This window comes from Rhinatrema bivittatum, chromosome 3, assembly GCF_901001135.1.
Source record: "Rhinatrema bivittatum chromosome 3, aRhiBiv1.1, whole genome shotgun sequence".
Lineage (NCBI taxonomy): Eukaryota > Metazoa > Chordata > Amphibia > Gymnophiona > Rhinatrematidae > Rhinatrema > Rhinatrema bivittatum.
Window position 1 is genome coordinate 337,538,746 of NC_042617.1, and position 20,796 is coordinate 337,559,541.

Below are 20,796 nucleotides of genomic sequence, written 5' to 3' on the forward strand. Positions count from 1 at the left end.
TTTGGGAAGGTACTTTGAGATGTATGTATCACGTACTCAGTCTGACCTTCTGGCCAGGTTGAAATTCATGAACAGGATATCGATGGGCATCCAAGGAATTCTTAGCCCGAGCCGCTGCCTGACGCAAATGGAGGCTTGTCTGGTTCCAGAGAGCTTTGAGGGCATCGGCAGTGGCCTGAGCAGCTGGTGAGGGCCCAGTCAATGGGATAGGCAATGGGGGCCGTGGCTGCCTGTCAAACTATGGTGAATGGCGATACCCCAGTAGCAGCGGAAACGTGGGAGTTGTAGGAAAACTTCGCCCATGGGAGAAGTTCTGCCCAGAGGTCCTGCTGATCTTTGATGTAGGCATATAAGAAGGCTTTTAGGGAATGGTTCATTTGTTTAGCTTGACCGTTGGCCTGTGGATGGTAAGCAGTAGTGAGGCTGATATTTGTAAGATATGTTTTATTGGGCAAACAGGTAAAAACAAAACAATCCAAAATCAAACGAACAGGGATACATATACCAGCCCGTATCACCCAAGCTTTTTATCCCATAGACAGTAGAAAATCTAACCAACTGAACTCTTTCCAGAACCTCCCTCCCACCCCCCACCCCCCAGTAGAGAGCCGTTAATCTCTAGTTAAGAAAAGTAAAGAAGGCAATGGATTAAGGCAAATCAGTCCAGCAGCGTCACCCAAGGCACAATAAGCAACCAGTGCAGCTGTTCCCGCCCTCAAAAGACTCATGTAGCAGATGATACGGTAGGCTGAGCACCATCGTTCAGTGGGGCAGATAGTCGAACAGTCAAAGATAATGTCTCATAGTAGGAAGCCCAAATGTCGTGAAAGACTTGCCTCTTCCTTGGAGTGAAATGCTTATACCTTGAGCCATATTCCAATTGGTATAGCTCAGTGAGCTTAGAAGACCAGAGACTCAAGGTAGGCGAATCCTTATCCAGCCACTTCAGAAGAATACAGTTTTTGGCTATTAGACAAGCTTTCTCTATAAACAACAAGTTGTCCACATTCAGGCTCTCGTCACCAACATCATTGTTCAACAAGCACAGGGAGCAAGTCCATTGGATCTCTTGATGAAAGATAGTTGAAAGGGCTCCACGAACAGCATCCCAGAAGACCCTAATAGTTGGACAATCCCACAGACAGTGTATCAGAGTAGCAACAGGAGCAGAGCATTTTAAACAACTTGCCGATGAGATATGTCCCATTTGATAAGCTCGTGCAGGAGATACGATGATTCTGTGGAAAATACGTTGTTGTAGTTCCCGGAGAGCCACATTGGAAGTAACGGAGAAAATGGAAAGGTATGCGTTCTTAAGCATATGGACTTGGAGCTCCTCACGACAATCCCTGGTCCATTTGGGAAGAAGCCTATGAAAAATACAATAGGGTTGCGCCACAAGATAAAACGAATACAAACAGGACAATGTTCCTTTACACAGTTGTAGACAGGAAATTAAATCTGTATACAAAGAGCTAGTCAGTGTGTCCCTCTCAGAGCCCAGAGCAGCGATTATTTCCTCTCGGACAGTACCATAGAGTAAGAAGTGATGTGGTCGAAAACCCAATTCGGTCTGACAGTAAAGAAACGAGTAAATTTGGCTCGTTTGAGGGTCTAGAAAAGCTCCCAGAGGCCAATTCGGAGCAAAGGAAAACCCGTGAGGAGAAGGCAACATTGAAAGGGAAAGTAGGGAAGACCCCCGTAAAGGGAATTGAGGAGATACTGTGGGAGACAAGCCCAGGAGGGTCCGCGTTCTCCGCCACACCTTTCTGACAGTGATGACCAATATAAAGTTAATGTGCAATTTCTGGAAACTCAAGGTTGGAGCATGCAAAATGTAACTGGGGTCATAAGGGGCACACAACATGCGTATCATCTGCGGGTCCGTATAGTCCGAGGTACCAAACATCCAGTCACCTAAAAATCTAAGATTGGCTGCTAAAGAGTAAAGATAGAAATTGGGAAGAGCATATCCCCCCTGTACCCTAGGGGCCATAAGAGTCCGGTAGGAGAGTCGGGGTCTCTTATTATTCCATAAAAATTTACGTAGGGCAGATTGTAAGATGTGATCATCCCTAACTAGAATAAAAAAAGGCAGCATTAACAATTTGTATAGTAATAGAGGAGCGATCACCATCTTTACCAAAGCGATGCGGCCTTGCAAGGAAATAGGAAGGGACTGCCAACCCTGCATCTTATGGGTCATCTTGGCAATAGTGGGAGGTATATTAAGAGCATACCAGCGCTTAGGGTCCGGATGAAGAATGATACCCAGATATTTAATGGTATTGTCCGCCCATTTTACAGGAAAATGTTCCCAGTTGTCACGGAGGGCCCCCCCAACATCTAAAGCTTCCGTCTTATCTAAGTTGAGTTTAAAGCCAGACAGAGACTGATAAGCCTGAAATATGGCCAGAGCAGCTGGGAGCGCCTGTCTGGCGTGGGAAAGGAGTAGTAAAATATCATCGGCAAACAATAATGTAAGATAGGAACTATTGCCCACTGGGACCCCCGTGACAACCGGGGTAGCCTTCAGTTTACACACCAGGGGTGTGAGGCTGATGTTGATGCCAAATTTACTACACAGGACATGCCAATAGCGAGCGACGAACTGGTGACCTCTGTCCGAAGCTATATCCTTGGATAGGCCATGCAGGCAGAATATGTGGAGAAAAAAAGAGACGTGCTAGTTCTGGAGCTGAAGGTAGGCCAGGCAGAGGAACAAAATGGGCCATTTTGGAGAATCTATCGATAATGACCCAAATGACTGTGTTTCCTTTTGACGGAGGTAAATTCACAACGAAATCCATGGAGAGGTGTGTCAACAGCTCCTCAAGAGCAGGAAGTGGTTGGAGAAGGCCCCAAGGTCGACCCACTGGGGGCTTCTGCTGGGCACACCTGTTGCAGGAGTCAAAGTAGGCTTTGGTGTCGGTGACTATGGTAGGCCACCAGAAGAATCGCTGGAGGAGAGAGAGAGTTCACGCCAGTCCTGGGTGATCGGCGAACTTTGAATCATGTGCCCAATGATGGACTCTCTCACGAAGCCGGCGAGGAACAACAGTTTTCCCAGCCAGTAATGGAAAGGTAGCTGATAAGCAGATACATATAGGATCAATGATATCACTGGGTTCTTCGGGAACATCTTCAGGTTCAAAGAAGCGAGACAGGGCATCTGCCCAGAGGTTCTTCTCCGCAGGGCGATACCAGAGTTAGAAGTTACACCTGGAAAGGAATAACGCCCAGCGGGCCTGGCAAGAATTAAGGTGCTGGGCATGACTAAGGTGTTCAAGGTTTTTGTGGTCTGTAAAAACCGTGAACTTGTTTTGGGTACCCTCTAGCCAAGTGCGCCATTCCTCCAGAGCAAGCTTGATTGCAAGCAATTCCCTATCGCTGATACTATAATTTTTTTCTGTGGGGGAGAACTTGCGTGAGAAAAAGGAACATGGAGTTATGGTTCCCTGCATTGAGTGCTGGCTCAGAACCACCCCAGCCCCTATTGCGGAGGCATCCACTTCGACTATGAAGGGACGGTTTGGGTCCGGGTGTCGCAAACAAGGTCCAGCGAGAAAGGCATCCTTGAGACATTGGAAAGCAGTGAGGGCCTCGGGTGACCAGTTCCAGGTATCGCCACCTTTGCGGGTCATAGCCATAAGAGGAGCTGCCAGTGTTGAGTAATTAGTGATGAAATGGCGATAATAATTTGTGAATCCTAGGAATTGCTGTAGTGCCCGAAGGCCCTCTGGCTGGGACCATTCCTGTATTCCTTTAAGTTTATCTGGATCCATGTAAAATCCTCGATGTGAAATGATATATCCCAAGAAGGGTAGACTGGATTGCTGAAAGAGACATTTGTCCAACTTGGCAAAGAGATTCTCACGAAGACGGAGGACTGTGCGAACATCAGTACGGTGAGTAGATAAGTCCTAGGAAAAGACAAGGATGTTGTCAAGGTACATAATGACTGACATACAGGAGGTCTCGGAATATTTTTTTGATCATTCGCTAGAATACAGCAGGGGCATTGCAAAGGCTGAAAGGCATTATCAAGTATTCGTAATGACCATCCCTAGTATTAAAAGCCATTTTCCAGATGACCTCGGGGCATATGCGCACCAGGTTATAGACTCCTCATAAGTCCAGCTTAGTAAAGATGGAAGCCCCTTGAAGGCGATCAAACAACTCAGAGATCAGAGGTAAAGGGTACTTGTCTTTGTGAGTTATGGTGTTCAGGCCGTCATAATCAATACACGGCCTCAAGGAACCGTCCTTCTTCATGACAAAGAAAAATCTTGCACCGGCGGGGGAAGTTGAAGATCAAATGAACCCTTTTGCCAGGTACTCTCAGATATATTTTGTCATGGCACAAATCTCAGGCTGTGATAACGGGTAGGTTCGGCCTTGAGGGGGTGTCATACCTGGTAGGAGTTCGATAGGGCAATCAAACTTACAGAGAGGTGAAAGGATATCGGCCTTTTGCTTCAAGACGACATCCTCAAAGTCTGCATTTGGAGCCGGGATGCCAGAGGTAGTGGTCACAAGAGGAACTGTAGAAGGTAGTACCACCTTTTTCAGACAGGTCAGTGAGCTGAAGAGTTCCCCAGTCAAACTGGGGGGGGAGTGACGCTGAAGCCAGGGTAATCCTAGAACCACTGGATGAATAGATTTTTCTAGGATGAGGAGTTCTATCTCTTCTTCACAGAGAGCACTGGTGAGAAGACTGACTGGCTCGGTCACCAAGGAGATTTGGCAGGGCAACGGCTCACTGTAAATGGAGGCAATACATAAGGAAGTTTTCAGGGAACGGGTAGAAATACCCAGGAGTTGCACTAAGGTCCTTAAGAATAAAGTTCCCCCTTGCTCCAGAATCTATCAGAGCAAGGACTGGGAAGGAACGAAAGTCCCATGTTAAGGTAACTGGTAGAGAAAACTGGGGGGCCGGTAAAGTAGCGCCCAAGTTCAGGACCCCTACTGAACTTAGGCCCGGAGGTTTCCCAGGCGGACTGGACAAGTCTGGAGACGATGACTGGGAGCCCCACAATAAAGGCATAGGCCCGACTGCCTCCACCAGAGATGCTCTTCTGGGGACACACCCCCCCCCCCCCCGGCCCAACTGCATAGGCTCTTCCACTTTAGAGATAGGTGGGGTTCCGCCAGAGACAGGACCCACGGTAGGTGGTGAGCGGGAGCGCTCCATGGTGGATCGTCTGGGTGTCCGAGCCTCACAGTGGCGCTCTTAGAGGCAATGATTGATGCTGCCTGCCAAGTCGATAAGATCCTCAAGGGAGGATGGGAGCTGGGAGATAGCTCATCCAGGTAGATAGCTCGGAGGCAATCCTCTTGCCAGGATAGCTCTGTAGCAAGAGTTTGGAATTCAATAGTGTAATCATACAGGGCATTGACCTTGCCATAGGTGAAGAAGGTTGGTGCTTGCCACAGCCTGCCATCCTGGATCATCAAAGTTCCGACGGAAGACCACCACAAAGCGAGATAGCTCTTGTAGGAGCGAGTCCGAGCGCTCCCAGAGGGGAAGCCCATGCCAAACGCCTTACCCGCTAGTCGAGACAGGATGAAGGTAACCTTCATGAGTTCAACTTGGAAGATGGATGGCTGCAGAGAAAATTGCATGTAGCATTGGTTGATAAAACCTCTGCAAAGCTTGGAGTCCCCATTGAAATGGGACGAGCTATTAGGACCAGCAGAGCCCTAGAAGGCAAGGAAGACGGCTGCTGGCTGGCATGAGCTGGAGCCAGAACTGGAAGACCCGATTGGGCATCAAGTAGGGCGTGGAGATGCTCGATAGAGAAGGCCAGTGCCTCGAGGAACCGCTGTTGCTCTTGCACCTTGGAAGCCAGTTATGGAATGGCCTGGAGGACGGACGGCTCTGCTGAGTCCATGGCCTTGGCAACCTGTTGCACAGGAGGTGGACCCTTGGGCTGAGGTGGGGTTGACGCTACCAGTAGGGCAGGCCCTAAGGGTCCTTACTGTTGGCAGGTGGAGCTGGCTGATTGACAGAGGCCGGCTTGAGCTTCACCAATACCAGCTCTCGTTCCACGTAGGTTGAGCCCTTGGGTACCAGGGCCGGCTGAACTTAGGTGGGCCTCCGTCCGAAGTCTTCTTGGAAGTGATGAGGTAATCAGCCAAGAGCCAGCAGTTGTGGTAGAAACAGGAGAACAGATCTGGACGAGGCAAAGTCCCGGAGACGCAGGCGCCAAGGGAAACTGGAGACAGAGGATGCCTGAGCAAGAACAGGCCAAAGCCTGAGAGGCCAAGTCCAGAGTAGATTCAATAGGAGCATCGTAGAACAGGTTGAAGTTAGGGCGGGTGTCAGGCAAGGAAGCGTGGCAAGACAAGCACGGATCAAACCAGGAGTCAGATAGAGAATGGTCAGGCAAGACAAAGGTCAAACCAGGAATCAATCAGTAGCGTTGTCAGACGAAGCAGAGGTCAAGCCAGGAATCAATCAGTAGTGTGGTAAGATGAAGCAGAGGTCAAGCCAGGAATCAATCAGTAGTGTGGTCAGATGAAGCAGAGGTCAAGCCAGGAATCAATCAGTAGGAAGACAAGCAGGGTAGACATGGAACACAGGAGCAGGAACAAATACCAGGGTCAGGAACAGGAACAGATGAAGGAGGAACAAATCAGGAAGCAGGAACACGGAGGAATCGCAGGAACAGCAACTTAGCACACAAGTAGCATGGAGACCTGTTGCCAAGGCAAGGAAGCAGTGGCTGGGCCCAGCCTTATATACCGGGACCCAGTAACGCTGCTATCTCCCTCCTTAGCCGCATGCTTGCATATCAGCTCTACCTTTAAAGGGCCGTGGCGCAAAACCACCCCACGGCCCCGTATGATGACGTCACTGGGTCCCGGTATATAAGGCTGGGCCCAGCCACTGCTCCCTTGCCTTGGCAACCGGTCTCCATGCTAGTTGTGTGCTTAGGAAAAAATGTATATTTTATGTTTTTTCCATATCTGAAAGACTTGGATTGGCCATTGTTGGAAACAGGATGGATACTGGGCTTGATGGAACCTTGGTTTGACCCAGTACGGTATATCTTATGTTAACCTTTTTTTATGCAGAAAGTTTATGACAGTCTAGCTGAGAAAAGTAGAACTGCACCTACATTTAGAAATCAATTTCCCCTTTGGTAAAGTTATTAGTAGTTTATATATTAATGAGATAACACTACCATTACCCAGATATAGCCTTTCACAGCTTTTCATGCCTCAAAGTTTATATTTTGCTGATTTTTCCCCTTTTTTAGTAGAAAAAAAACATACATGGCAAGAGTGATTTTATCTAGTTTCAAATTCCATTTTTTCTGTGATTCTGTTTGATAATTTTGTTACCAAATTAACTTTTAAAGCAAAATAAGCTGCGAGGCAAAAGGGCAAGCAACATGAAGAAGTGTGTCTTTTAATATAAGTAGCTAATTGAATCCCAGAAGACTGAACAATATGAAGCTAGCTTTTTGAAACTAAAAGCTTTTAATTAGACTTTTACTCAATAGGGGTGAAAATATAATTTAAAAGTCTCAGGGCTAAAGCCTGGATTGCTTGTTTTGACTTTGAACACAATGCAGTAACAATTAGAGTAAATTAGTTTAACTGCTTATTCATTAGCCTCTAATAGAAATGTGAATGTGAACTGACTTCAGGTTATTGTGCTTGAATCCAGCTTTTAATTAGTGATTGGGAAAATGTTTATCTAATTCAGAATATAGCAGTTTGCACAATAATTCTGCTGAGACATGTTTCAGCTTTCGCTGAATATATTGTCAGCTCTGCTACTTGTATACCAATCTTGCAAAAAAAAAATAATTTTTTTTTCTTCAAAAGAAAGCTACTTTGTGGAATTCTGGCTGAAAATTAGTTCCCTACCTTCCTTGAATCGCAGAGCGCTAGTAGTTCCCCTCACAGTCCTCTTTGAATGGGATGATTCCAAGGGGCTGGAGGAGATCTACCGATGACATAGCCAGAATTGATTTCTTTGGCAGGGCCCAAGGTTAAAATGGGTGGGTACTAGTCAGGCAGTTCCGAGCCGAGATAGTTATATTCCGACTCATAAATAATTCTTTAGAGTGCACCTGTCAACGAATTTCTTTGTTGTCTGCAACAACCATGATTGATTATTTGGATTTAGCTCCTGCCTTTTCCACTGGTAGCTCAAAGCGAGTTACTTTCGGATTCAGTGGACTTTCCCTGTTCCCCAGGGACTTACAATCTAAGGGGTAATTTTCAAATGTATTTACACATGTAAACATAACTACTATCAAAGCAATTTTCAAAAGCCATTTACTCAAGGAAGGTGCACTTACGCTGGTAAATCCCATGGACAATTCAATGGCATATAGTGTAGCATTTTTCAAAAGCCCTCTTACATGAGCAGTGCTTTTACACATGTAAAACCCATTTTTAAGCATGTAAATGTTTTTGAAGATCAGGCCCAAAGTTTGTACTTGAGAAAACAGAGGTAACTTGCAAAAGGACACAAGAAGCATCAATGGAAAAAGTGGATTTTGAGCCCTGGCTTCCCCAGTTCACAGTAAACACAAAACCTTCACCAATAAACGTAAAAGAAATTTACATATATGAGGAAACTCATTAACTGTTAATAAATAAATATTTTTTTTATAAAACATCTATAGGTGGAAGAAAAAACTGAAAGTCAACTTTAAAGAGAACCTCTCCTCGGAATTTTCCTTTAAAAAATAAAAATCCACTGACCGACTGGTGCCACATGCAATGTATGCAGGGTAAAGAATGCACTGGGATTTCAAAGTGAAATCCTAATGCATACTTCTGCTAGATCGTCCCAATCCTACCCCAGGCTCTGCCCATTTTTGCATGCTCCATGGGGAGCTGGTGGATATAGTGTATTTGGATTTTCAAATGGCATTTGACTGTGTGCCCCATGAGAGATTCCTGAGAAAAATAAAAAAAAAGTCATGGGATAGGAGGCAATGTCCTATTCTAGACTACAAACTGGTTAAAAGAAAACAGAGAATAGGACTAGAAAGTCAGTTTTCTCAGTGGAGAAGGGTAAACAGTGGAGTGCCTCAGGGATCTGTACTGGGACCGGTGCTTTTTAATATATTTATTTATAAATGATCTGGAAAGGGGAACGACAAGTGATGTGTTAAATTAAGTCTGGGCAAAACCTTTAGGTCAGTGAGCCCATTACCTGATTGACTAATCCACAAAATTATTCTGGGTTGTTAAAACACAAGCAGATTGTAAAAAATTGCAGGAGGACCTTGCGAGACTGGCATTTAAATGGCAGATGAAATTTAATGTGGACAAGTGCAAAGTGATGCACATGGGAAAAGTAAACCACACTATAGTTACACGATGTTAGGCTCCATATTAGGAGTTGCCACCCAGGAAAAGGATCTGGATGTCACAAAGGACAATACTTTGAAATTTTTGGTTCAGTGTGTGCAGTGGCAGTCAAAAAAGCAAACAGAATGTTAGGAAATATTAGGAAATGAATGAAGAATAAAATAGAGAATGTTATAATGCCTCTGTGTAGGTCCATGGTGAGGCCACAACTAGTGTACTGTGTGCAGTTCTGGTCGCTGCATCTCAGAAAAGATATAGTTGCATTGAAAAGGTTACAGGGAAGGGAGACCAAAATGATAAAAGGGCTGGAATTGCTCCCCTACAAGGAAAGGCTAAAGAGGCTAGGGCTGTTCAGCTTGGAGAAGAAACGGCTGAGGTGGGTAATGATATAGTTCTATAAAATCATGAGTGGAATAGAAAAGGTAAATGCAAATAAATTGGTTATTTACTTTTTTTTAAAAATACAAAAAGTAGCACATTCAAAACAAATCAGAGAAAATTATTTTTCATTATGGAGAATGTGGTTAAGTCAGTTAGCATAGCTGGATTTGAAAAGGTTTGGAAAGTTCCTGGAGAAAAAGTAAAAAAACCGCAATTAACCAAGTAGATTAAAGAAATAGCCACTACTTATCACTGCATGATAGTAGCATGGGATCTATTTACTGTTTGGGTACTTGCCAGGTTCTTATGGCCTGGGTTGGCCACTGTTGGAAACAGGATACTGGGCTTGATGGACCCTTGGTCTGACATAGTATGGCAAATTCTTATGTTCTTATTAGATAACCTGGACTGGATTCTCCATTCTATAGGTCGTAAAGCCAATATCTGGCAAAGGTTACATTGGGTCTTTCAGTGCAGCAAGCAGTGGACAATGCAAAACTGAGTACAAAAATTAAGTTGCATGCAGGTTAAGTGCTGGGCAGTGCCCGATTACTAAATGCTGAAACCTTAAACAATGGGAAGTTGAAAAGACCCCATAACATTACCAAACAAATTTAAAACTTGAAATTTGGTAAAGTTTTTTATATTTAGGGGCTCTTCATAATCCGAGGCCGTAGGCTGTTGCTTAGATAGTTTATGCCTAAATCCGGCACTGGTGCTGAGGCTTACATGCCATCTGTAAAATCTTGCAAGACAGTTTCAAAAGCGGAGTCAACATTTACTGTTCTTTCTGTTACTCTAGGGACTGCAATGTCTGCGTCGTATGTGACATCGATACAAGTCAGTTGAGCCTCAGTGGGAGTGGATTGTTGTTAGAAAGATGAGTTACCTTACAGAAGAAAGAGCACCTGAGGTCCAACTCAAAATGTAATTGACTGATTGGTAGAAGAATCCTGTGGCCCAGCAGACAAATGCCGTGGAGAGAAGACACACATGTTCTTCTTGATTAATCTGGCCAACCAATGGGCAAGACTAAGTATGTGACTATAATAGGATTTCCATAGTTCCCTGTAAGCATGAACAGGCCATCACTAAATCAACAGCTGACAGAGAAATATTTTGCTCTGAAAAGATTATGTTCTTTTCCTCTGAGTCTGACTATAGTGGCTATGAATCTATTGCTTTAATGGTTCAACCACAAGGGAGGGTGCTTTGCTGAATTTAAGTTCTGTTCTCCCAGTATTGGTCATGTAGGCAATGGGGGCCCACAGGGCTAAAGGTTTTGCCCAGACTTAGTATAACATGAGGAAGATTTAGCTTTGATAAATGAAGGCTCCCTTCACTGAAACTCACAAAATCCTCATTGGTTAAATCCCCTATGGAAGCCATACTTGGGACTTTTTTCCACAGGTTGGCATGGGCTGGTCCTTCTGACAATGGCTTCTGGACAGAAGTTGCTTGTAGTTCCTGACTCTTGACCTGCTCCTTTTGAGATTGACATAGAAATAAAATCCTGCTGAATATATGCGGGTCAACAATTGTTTTTTTCAAAGTGACCTCATATAACGTGCCCAGATAGCTACAGGCTCGCAAAGCTCTGGGGAGCGTTAGGCCTTTTTAATCATTGGTCACTGAGAATATTTTAACAAGTGCTCCCAATATAAGCTAAACAGTATTTGAGAGATACTTCAACCAATGAAGTTATCACAAAGAATACTTATCTTATAAATGTATTAAATTGCCCTCCAGTCCAAGTTTCACTGGTAGTGGCAAGCGATGCAGTCCACATGAAGGTAAAGAGCTGGGCTTGATGAGATTAGTCTGAAAGGAAGTTGGTGTTTCATGGTGACTGTGGTCGGAAGCCACATATAAAGATCTGCCAGTGCCAGCAAGCCGGTGTTAATCCGAAAGCTGAGGTCCGAGTCTGGGTTCAGGACTAAGTTGAAATAGTCCCCTGATGCAGGCGGTGGGACGGCCGCCGAAACGCCATGGCGTCCGGGTGTGTTGTAAAGTACATCTATTTGGAGAATTGGAGCATGTGACCATTAACTGCGGCTTTCAGGTTTTTGGAATTGTGATTTGACTCACATGATTTGGGACATTTATGTGATTCATAAACCTGATAAAGTATAAGGAAATGTGCAAAACCTGAGCAGTCTGTGCCAGACTGAGTGACTGATCATGCCTATTTCTGGTGGAGGACAACATTGGAGGAACTGTGTCTAAGAACTAATGTGAAATTCATTGCAATTTTGTTTTTGTGGAAGCAGTCATTTGTAAAGCACGATATTATTTTAAAAATTCTGTATTACAGGATATATTTATACATGTTTTATGGGGTGTGTATGAATGGGGTAGAATTGTGAATGGTGTGTGTAGTTATGAATGGGAAATTTTGATTTGCATTGAATCAGATTGGAGGAAGTAATGTGTACATTCTTATTAAAAATCTTCATTAAATGAATAAAAATTTGACATTTGCATCAGAAAGGTGATTGAGTACTCCTTAATAATAGAATTAGTGAGCTGGGGTAAAAGAATATATATGGCCCGTTTCCAGTGAATTTATATTTAAATATAGAACAGGTCTAGTGCGGTCATGTTGGGTATTGTATGTTTTATACAAACTCCAAGAAAAAGTGCTAAAGTGGTCCCATAATTCCCATGCTGTAGGTCACCCTGGATGGGCTCGAACTCTTGCGCTGCTCCAGCAATACTACCAGTTGCCCCAAATGCAGACAGATATACAGGTCTATGTGTACTCCTGTCCCACCAGTGCACAGCAGAAACCTTTAGTGGGAGAACCTTTGGGGTTGTTACAGCTGTACCAGCCCCCAGGGAACCCTGGACCCTGTGTCCACCTTCCCCTCTCTAAAGGCTGCACAATCATTTGGATCATAATGAACCAATTCTCAAAAATGGCTCACTTTATCGCTCTTCCCGGCCTTCTTATGGCCCCAGAACTGTCCCAACTATTTACTCACCATATCTTCCACCTGAACAGCCTGCCCAAACACATTGTCTCTGTCTGGGGGGCTCAGTTTACAGCCAAGTAAACTGGCACTCCCTCTCTAAACAATTTAACGTCACCCTGGACTATATGATGGCATACCACCCCAAGCTAATGATCAGTCTGAGTGGACCAATCGGACACTGAAAGGCTTCCTTAGAGCCTATGCAAATGATTGCCAAGACAACTGGTCCACTCTCCTGCCATGGGCACAGTTTTCTCACAATTCGCATATCAGCACCACTATGGGGTCATCCCCATTTCAATTTGTGTATAGAAGATGGCCGGCACCTCTTTGCCAATTCCTCTGACCATCCCCTCGCCGGAGGCTCAGTTGACAACTCAGGAGCTCAAAGAACGCTTGATACGCACAAGGGAAATGCTACAGAAAGCGACTGAGAGGGCCAGGAAAGCTATGAATGCACAGTAGGCCAGCAACACAATTTAATCCTGGAGAAAAAGTCTAGCTCAGCACCCACCATATTTAGCTCCTGATATCCTCCATTCTGCTTATTCCACACTACATCGGTCCATTCCCAATTCTTCACCAAGTAGGCCTAATAACCTATCAGTTATTCTTACCAACCTCACTAAAAAGTCACAGTACCCTCTACGTCTCTCTCCTAAAGCCATTGGTCCTCTTATGGCCCTCCAGGAATCCACCAGATCTGCAAGAAATCTTCTCTGAGTATAATATTATCTATCAAGTAAAAGAGTTCTTGGATGTAAGATGATGGGGCAAGAAATGGAAGTATCTTATCTCCTGGGAGGAATACAGCCCAGAAGAAAATACATGGGAACCTGCCCCTAACATTTTGGACAAAACTCTACTAAGGGAATTCCATGCCACACACCCCAGGAAACCTAAACCTTCTAGAGGAGGATTTAGGGGAGGGGGGACTGTTGGCTCAGCAGTCCACAGGCTCATGCCATGGACTGCCACTCTTACCACCAGCCCTGAACTATAAATGGGATTTCCCGATACCGGGGAAGACCCTCCGGCAGAAGTGTGGTATGCAGCCACACCAGAACAGGCCCTACACACAGGTCAGAGGGACACTGCTGTCATCTGCTCCGGATTCCCTTATGTATGCACGCCAGACTGGCCACCTCTTAAAGGGCCCACAGTGGGAAACTCCCCATGGCGCCGCCTTATGATGTCAGGGGCTGCTCTGTATTTTAAGGCTCCCTCATGTGCTCCTCAGATGCTTCGGCAATAGGTCAATTCCATTGAAGTAGAAGTTTGCCTCTGCATTCCTGGTTCCTGATCCCTGATTGTACCTCCTGGTTCCTGTTTCCGCTGAGTGTCTACTTGAGTTCCTGTGTCCTGTTCCTGGTTCCCTCTCAAGTCTCCACCTCCTGTGTTCTTGTCTTCGTGGTCTGCCTCCATTCATCTGTCTTCAGCATCTTGTCTGCCCTGCTGTTCCTCCTCTCCTTGCCCCTTTGGATTGGACTCTTAGCTTTGACTTTGGATTGTACCTCAATGCTACTTGACCTCCACCTGCATTTGACCCACAGCCTGTCCATAGACCTACTTGAAGTCTGCCTGCCCAGACCTCTGCCTGAACCACAACAGTGAACAAATTCCGCTTACCTCTGACCACAGCCTGCAGTCTCTGTGGCCTGCTACCTGCCCCGACCACTGATTCCACTTCTCTCCATAATATCTACGCGACAGATTTACATCTCCACAGAGGCCCACACCTAAGTCCAGCCAGCCCCAGCACCCGAGGGCTCAACATAAGGAGAACGAGGGCTGGTATTCCTGAAGCTTCTGATGGACTTCTGCTATAGCCAGCTCTGCCTACCAATGGTGGGGACCTGCAGGGCTACTTCCTGTGGGTTGCGCCAACTCCACCTCGATTCAAGGGTTCACTTTCGCAACATCAACAGCCTGCAAAAGAATAAATACACACTATGCATTTTGAAAAATACCAATAGAGCTGCAGATTTTGCAGCAGCTATAAGAAAATATTAGCATGTTTGGTAAATGTCTTTAAAAACCTGATGAATCGACAATGCATTACATATAAACATGACCATAACATCCAGGAGAGGGTTGTCAGGGCAATATTGGACCCTGAGGATACAAGGAGGAGTGCTATATATGGACACGATCATGGAAAATTTCTCTAACTATTGAGAGAAGAGAATGGGTGCATCGTGATACTGATTCTAACTATTTACCCTGGCCCAATACAGATTGCACCTCTTCCTTTTATATATTATAATATGTCTATGTCCTCAGCTGTATATGAGCCATCCAAAATGCTCAGTAAAAAATCAGATTAACAGAATATTAGAGCTGCTTACATAGCATGAAATTCAAGGCGCTGGTTGTGGATCGCTGTGTATCTAAGACCCACCTGCTCTCTGATCTAAGGTAGACTATTATAGAACAAGTTCTACCATTTAAGCACAGAGGTAATAAGTTGTGCTTAATACAAAGGGAACAATATTTATGCTCTTCAGTCATTGCAACATTCCAGGATGAATGCAAAAGTAGAAGAGTTTACAAAACACCAAAAAGATTATGCATCAAAGGGACTGTTTTTCATTGGCTTGTGAGGTGAGTAGTAGTATATTATTGATGGCTAAGGAAACAGCATGGAACTTTTATTATTTTTATCAGCTGCAACCACTAAAAACAATCGAAACGTGGATCTATGCCCTAGATTCATCAAAATGCTATAAATATAGCGGAAATAACGCCTGCGATAAAAAAGAGGGCATGGTTAGGATAATTTCCCTGCTACCACAATGGATGATACACATGTGCTATTTTTAACATGACAATTAATCCACCACAGGAGAGAGAGAGAGCTCACCGCTATAGGGACCAATCTGTCACTCTACTATTTATACCTCTGAAAGTTAAGAGGAATTGATTTGTACAATGTACTCTCTACCTAGCTTGATGCACTCTGTACCTAGCTGCAATCAAGCTAGGTAGAGAGTACATTGAATAAATCAACTTCTATCTTTCATCGCTCCAAATGACAGAAAATCTTCACTGATGTCACTTTACTGTTTGTACCTCTGACTGTGTATGTAAAACTGCCCCCCAAAACTTACCCCCACTGCCTAAACCTCAACCTGAGTTAATAGTGCCCACTCTTACGTGGTATACATAGTAGAGTGACATATTGGGTCCTATAGAGGTTCTCTCTCTCTCAAGTTCTACTACTTTGGCACTGAAATAGTGCCAAAGGATAAGAAAAACAACTATTTAATTTTTCAAATCCTTTAAATGAGCTTTTTTGAACTTATGATTTTGACCCAATAGGTAGATCGATAAGAATAAGGGTGATTTTATTTGCATAGTCAACAATTATAGAAATAGCAAAATAGCATTATTGCTTCATAGAGCAATGATTATAATGGTGGCTTCACACATGACAAATCAAGTGTGATTTTTCCATAACATGAGTGCTCCTATTATTCTATTCTAGATGATCCACTTTTCTTGACAATTAAATAATGCCAATCACACTATAAGAGCAGTGACAGATGAGATATTAAAGCAGGCACATGCTCATCGTAATCAGTTTGGGTTGATGTTACAGACTCCAAAGAGCCTGCAGGGAAGGAACCAATATACATCTCAGTTACCATTAATATTCTGCTTTGTGCTGATGCTTTTTTTTCTCTCTTTTTTTTTTTTTTTGCAATGCCTGAGAGCTTTTCCAGACTTATAACTTCTGATATGGGCTGTGATAATGCTTTATTGAGACAGAAACTTGCCTAAAGAACAAAGTGTGACATATTGCAATGAAAAGCCTTCTTTGGTACGGCGTTTGTGTGCAATGGAAGGTGATGATCCCTGCTCAGACATTTGATTCAGTGCCTTGACCCAGTGCTGCCTGTGCTAAATGAGATTTTGAAGGTGGCATGCATGTTGGTTCTGCTTTCACTGTCACATGTGCTTTTTAAGGATCAAGGGCGAGTATTGAAAGTGGCATACTTCTATTTTAGCAAAACGTTTGTCACAGTACCACATAGAAGTCTCATAAATATGATGAGCAACCTACGAGTGTGCCCAAAGGCAGTTAACTACATTAGAAACCAGGAGCATGCATTTTATTTCATATGTTGTTTGCTTTGTTTCTTTTCATTTATATAAAATGAAAAAAAAAACCACAACAACTGTAAAAGAACAAACAAACCCCACAAATCAAAATGCCAGGTCCAGACCTGCTGCCAAAAAAATGTCCTTTCCCAGGCCCTCTTACCTCAGCCAGAGCTCGATAATCGGGCTGGAGCAATCCCTCATCAATCCTGTCCTGCCGGTATCCTTTCCACAATGAGGCTGGCTGACACTATGTTCAGTGTTCGCTGCCAGCCTCAGGTACAGCAATTTGTTACATGGCAAACACTGAAAATGATTCCAGTATCAGGTTGACCATCACCATCGAGAAACAAAGCAGTGGTGGGGCAGAAGCAACCGGTTGTGCAATAGACCACACATGGCAATAGCAAATGGTTCTCATTCCAAGCAAAGAGTGGATATCAGGGGAGTGCATTAGGAATACGTCCTGGGCAGAGTTCTGTTCAATAGTAGAAAATGTATGTCTTTTTGCAGATGATATCAAAATATGCAAAGTAGACACTATTGATAAAGTAGGCAAAGGGGTCTAGGTACCAAAAGCTTTTTACATGCTGTTAATGTATGCTTAATATGCAATGTACTAAATTGCTAATGTGGGGAAAAAATGTGCGCTATTTAGCGCATGCAAAAAATCCAAGCCATTCATTCCTCCTTCAGTGCCTCTTTTCCCTCCTCCCACCTAATTTATCCTTGATTGAAACAACCCCAAGAATACAATCACCCTTCCTTCTATCCCAGCTGATTCAATCATATGTACACCTGCTTACGTTGTAATCTTGTCAGTCACTAAATATGGACCTCGAAAAGCCCCACTTTCAAAACTGTCCACAGTAACCTTGTCCTCGGGGAATACTTAAACATTCACAGGGTCAGTCACAAAATATATTAAGGCTAAGTCACATACACAGCCACAATCCTCTCTCTTTAAGCTCGGTTCAGTGGATTCTTTGTGGGGGAGTGGGGGGATATTCTTCCTCCAAGGCCCAATCAGTCACCAAGTGCATTCAAAAGAACAAGAGGGATACTTGACTGGTGCTCCAAAATAACATTTTTTACTGAAGCACTTGTGAAATAACAGGAAATCAGACACAGAGTACACTTTCCTTAGATAAATCCACAATCCAGAAGTAAGTATGAATTAGCAACTGTGTGGTCTCTCTTTTCTATCACTGGGGTCCCCGTTATTAGGGATGTGCAGACAAAAAGTTTATGTTCATAAATCCATAACTCGAAAAGGGGGGTCAATTTCGGTCAATATGGACATATGGAGAATTCCATAAGTTGAGTCTATGTCCATACGTGCACCGGTTCCCTAAATAAAAATTTAAACCCCTCACCCTCCTTAATCCCCCCCCAAGACTTACCAAAACTCCCCAGTGGTCGAGCGGGGAGTCATGAAGCCATTCCTCTATTCCTTTGCGAGGAGCACGTGACGTCCGCGTCACATCGGAGTGACGCGGCCGTCACGTGGTCCACCCCGGTTCCGCTCCCGGACCCCTCGTTGGACACAAACGGAACTTTTGGCCCTTTGGGGTCTTTTATCTCTCGCGTCATAACAAAATCTATATTCTTATTTTTTACTAAAATGGCCACCCCCTCCCTTTTTACAGACAGCAGGGGGAACGAAACAGGCTGAGACCCAGTCCCCACAAAGCATTGCGCTTTCTAAAGCATTTCGATGGGTCTCCTGTATGCAAGCTAAATTTACCTTGAAGCGATTTAAGGCCTGAAAGATTTTTTTTTCCTTTTTATAGGCGATCTAAGGCCATCAACGTTCCAAGAAATAAATCTGTATTTACCCCCCCTCCCCCATTATCTGGCCGACACATGACTATGAAGTGGGAAAGAAAAAAAGACATAGACATATGGGGAGGGATCCCAGCGCAAACCCCCCCCCCCCCCACACACACACACACACACCACACACACACACACAAACCATTGTAGATAGTAGGCATTTACAAAATCGTATACAATCAAAGGCAGGAGCATCGATATAAGAAATGTTGCATATGATACCATGAAAAACAGGGTGAACAAACCAAACTTCACGAACACCCCCCCCCCCCCCCCCCCCCCCCCCCCGTCCCATAAACTCCACTGAGAAAACCATTGACTCCAGCAGTCAACATCGGAGATCATGCCCTAATGGGCACCACATCCCTTCTTAGAGCAGACACCCTTGCCGAGTAATCTGGGGCAAGACAAACTGAGGCACCTTGGAATTGTAGCTCCGGTTTCTTCCTGGCTGCTTGTAAGATTCTTTGCTTGTAGAAGTAGTTCAGAACTTTAAAGATTACAATTCTTGGCCTTTGTGCTGACATGATCGTGGGCTCAGCCAGTGAGCCTGCTCAATTTCTACTGCTCCTCGCAGGTCAGGCAGATCGAGTGCTTCTGGCAGCCATGCCAGTAAAAGACTGCGAATGGACTTTTCCTCCACCGTCTCCGGTACTCTGACAAGCCGCAGATTAGATTGATGAGCTCTATTTTCTAGATCGTCGATCTTTTCAGAGTGCTTCTGCAGCTGTTTCTCCATTTCGGTGACTTTCTTTGTCAGGGTCAGGATATCATCCTCCAAAAGTGATGTCCTCCCTTCCACTTGGTTGATTCAATGAGCAAACTCTGAAATGGAGGCTTGCAGGGATGATATTTGCGAGGAGATACCGGCTAGTTTGCTGTCTAAAGCTGCGATAACACTTCTTTTATTTCCGCCGTGGTCGGGTGCAAGGGCATTGTTTTTTCAACCTCCACTCCCGATACTCCCGCCATCTTGCCTTCCGGGACCCGCACTTTATCTTTTCTTTTCTTACAGTTTTCGGGGGCATAGACGCGGGAGATGTTTGCATGTAAGAGGTGATCGACATAAGAGAATGTGTCCCAGAGTTTGGTGAGTTTCCAAAGCAGATAAGCAGTGTAGATCGTTGTGGATTCAGGGACATGGCACCCAGAACTAGTCCAGACACAGCTGTCCCAGCTCACCACATCATGTGATCTCCAGTGGGAATTTTTTCATTCATGCTGGCAACGCTATCGGGCCTTTGACGAGTTCCCTCCCAGTCCACTTCAACTAAGGAGCAGACTGGAAGGGAACTTCTTTATCCTCTGAAGTCACCTTCCTCTCTTTTCCCCTCTCCACCCTACCTACCCTATTTTTTTTTTTTTGTGTATAAACTTACCTGCTCCTTTGAGCAGAAGAAAGTTGTGCATGCCAGCTGGCTGCCAGCACGCTTCACCAGGATACCGCAAAATGGCACTGTCCCAGCCAGCCCCCGCCCCACCCATACTCCATCTCTGTCCTGCCCCTTTTCAACAATCCGACACTTCCGTGCATACTGGGAGATGCGTGCGTGGCCAAGCGCATTTTCAAAACGGCGGGACCACGCACGTATCTCCCAGTATTTGCGCACGGTGGGCTTTAAAAATGTACCTGATATTTTAAATTTGTAACAAATTATAAGAATGCATGCATGATAACCCAAATTAAATGATGAGGCAGTTGTTTTATAATGTGCACAAATATTCTGCTTCTGAAAATATTTGCAAGTGTTTTGGCATCACCATTTTGCTGACCTTCGCCAATTTATTTAGATCCTCTAGCATTTAGCATTAAACCTCCACCAGTTCACCAAGATCTCCAACTCAAAAACTGAAGACAGAAGACAAATTGACTTGCGCACTTCAAATCATATTTATAAGTGTAAAATTGCGCAACTTCAGTAATGTATGTGCATACTGCTTATAAATTAGCAACTTATGTACATACCTCTGAACCTCGCCACAGAATTTCTCTAACCACCCAGCTTTTCCCTGTTCACATTTGCATGCATCACTTCCCGTATTCGCATACTCATGAGATTGATAAAATAGTATTTACATGCAGACATGCTACTTGCATGCACGTAAGCTAATTTTACACATGCATCCTCTGTGTAACGCTTGGAAAATTACCTTCTAA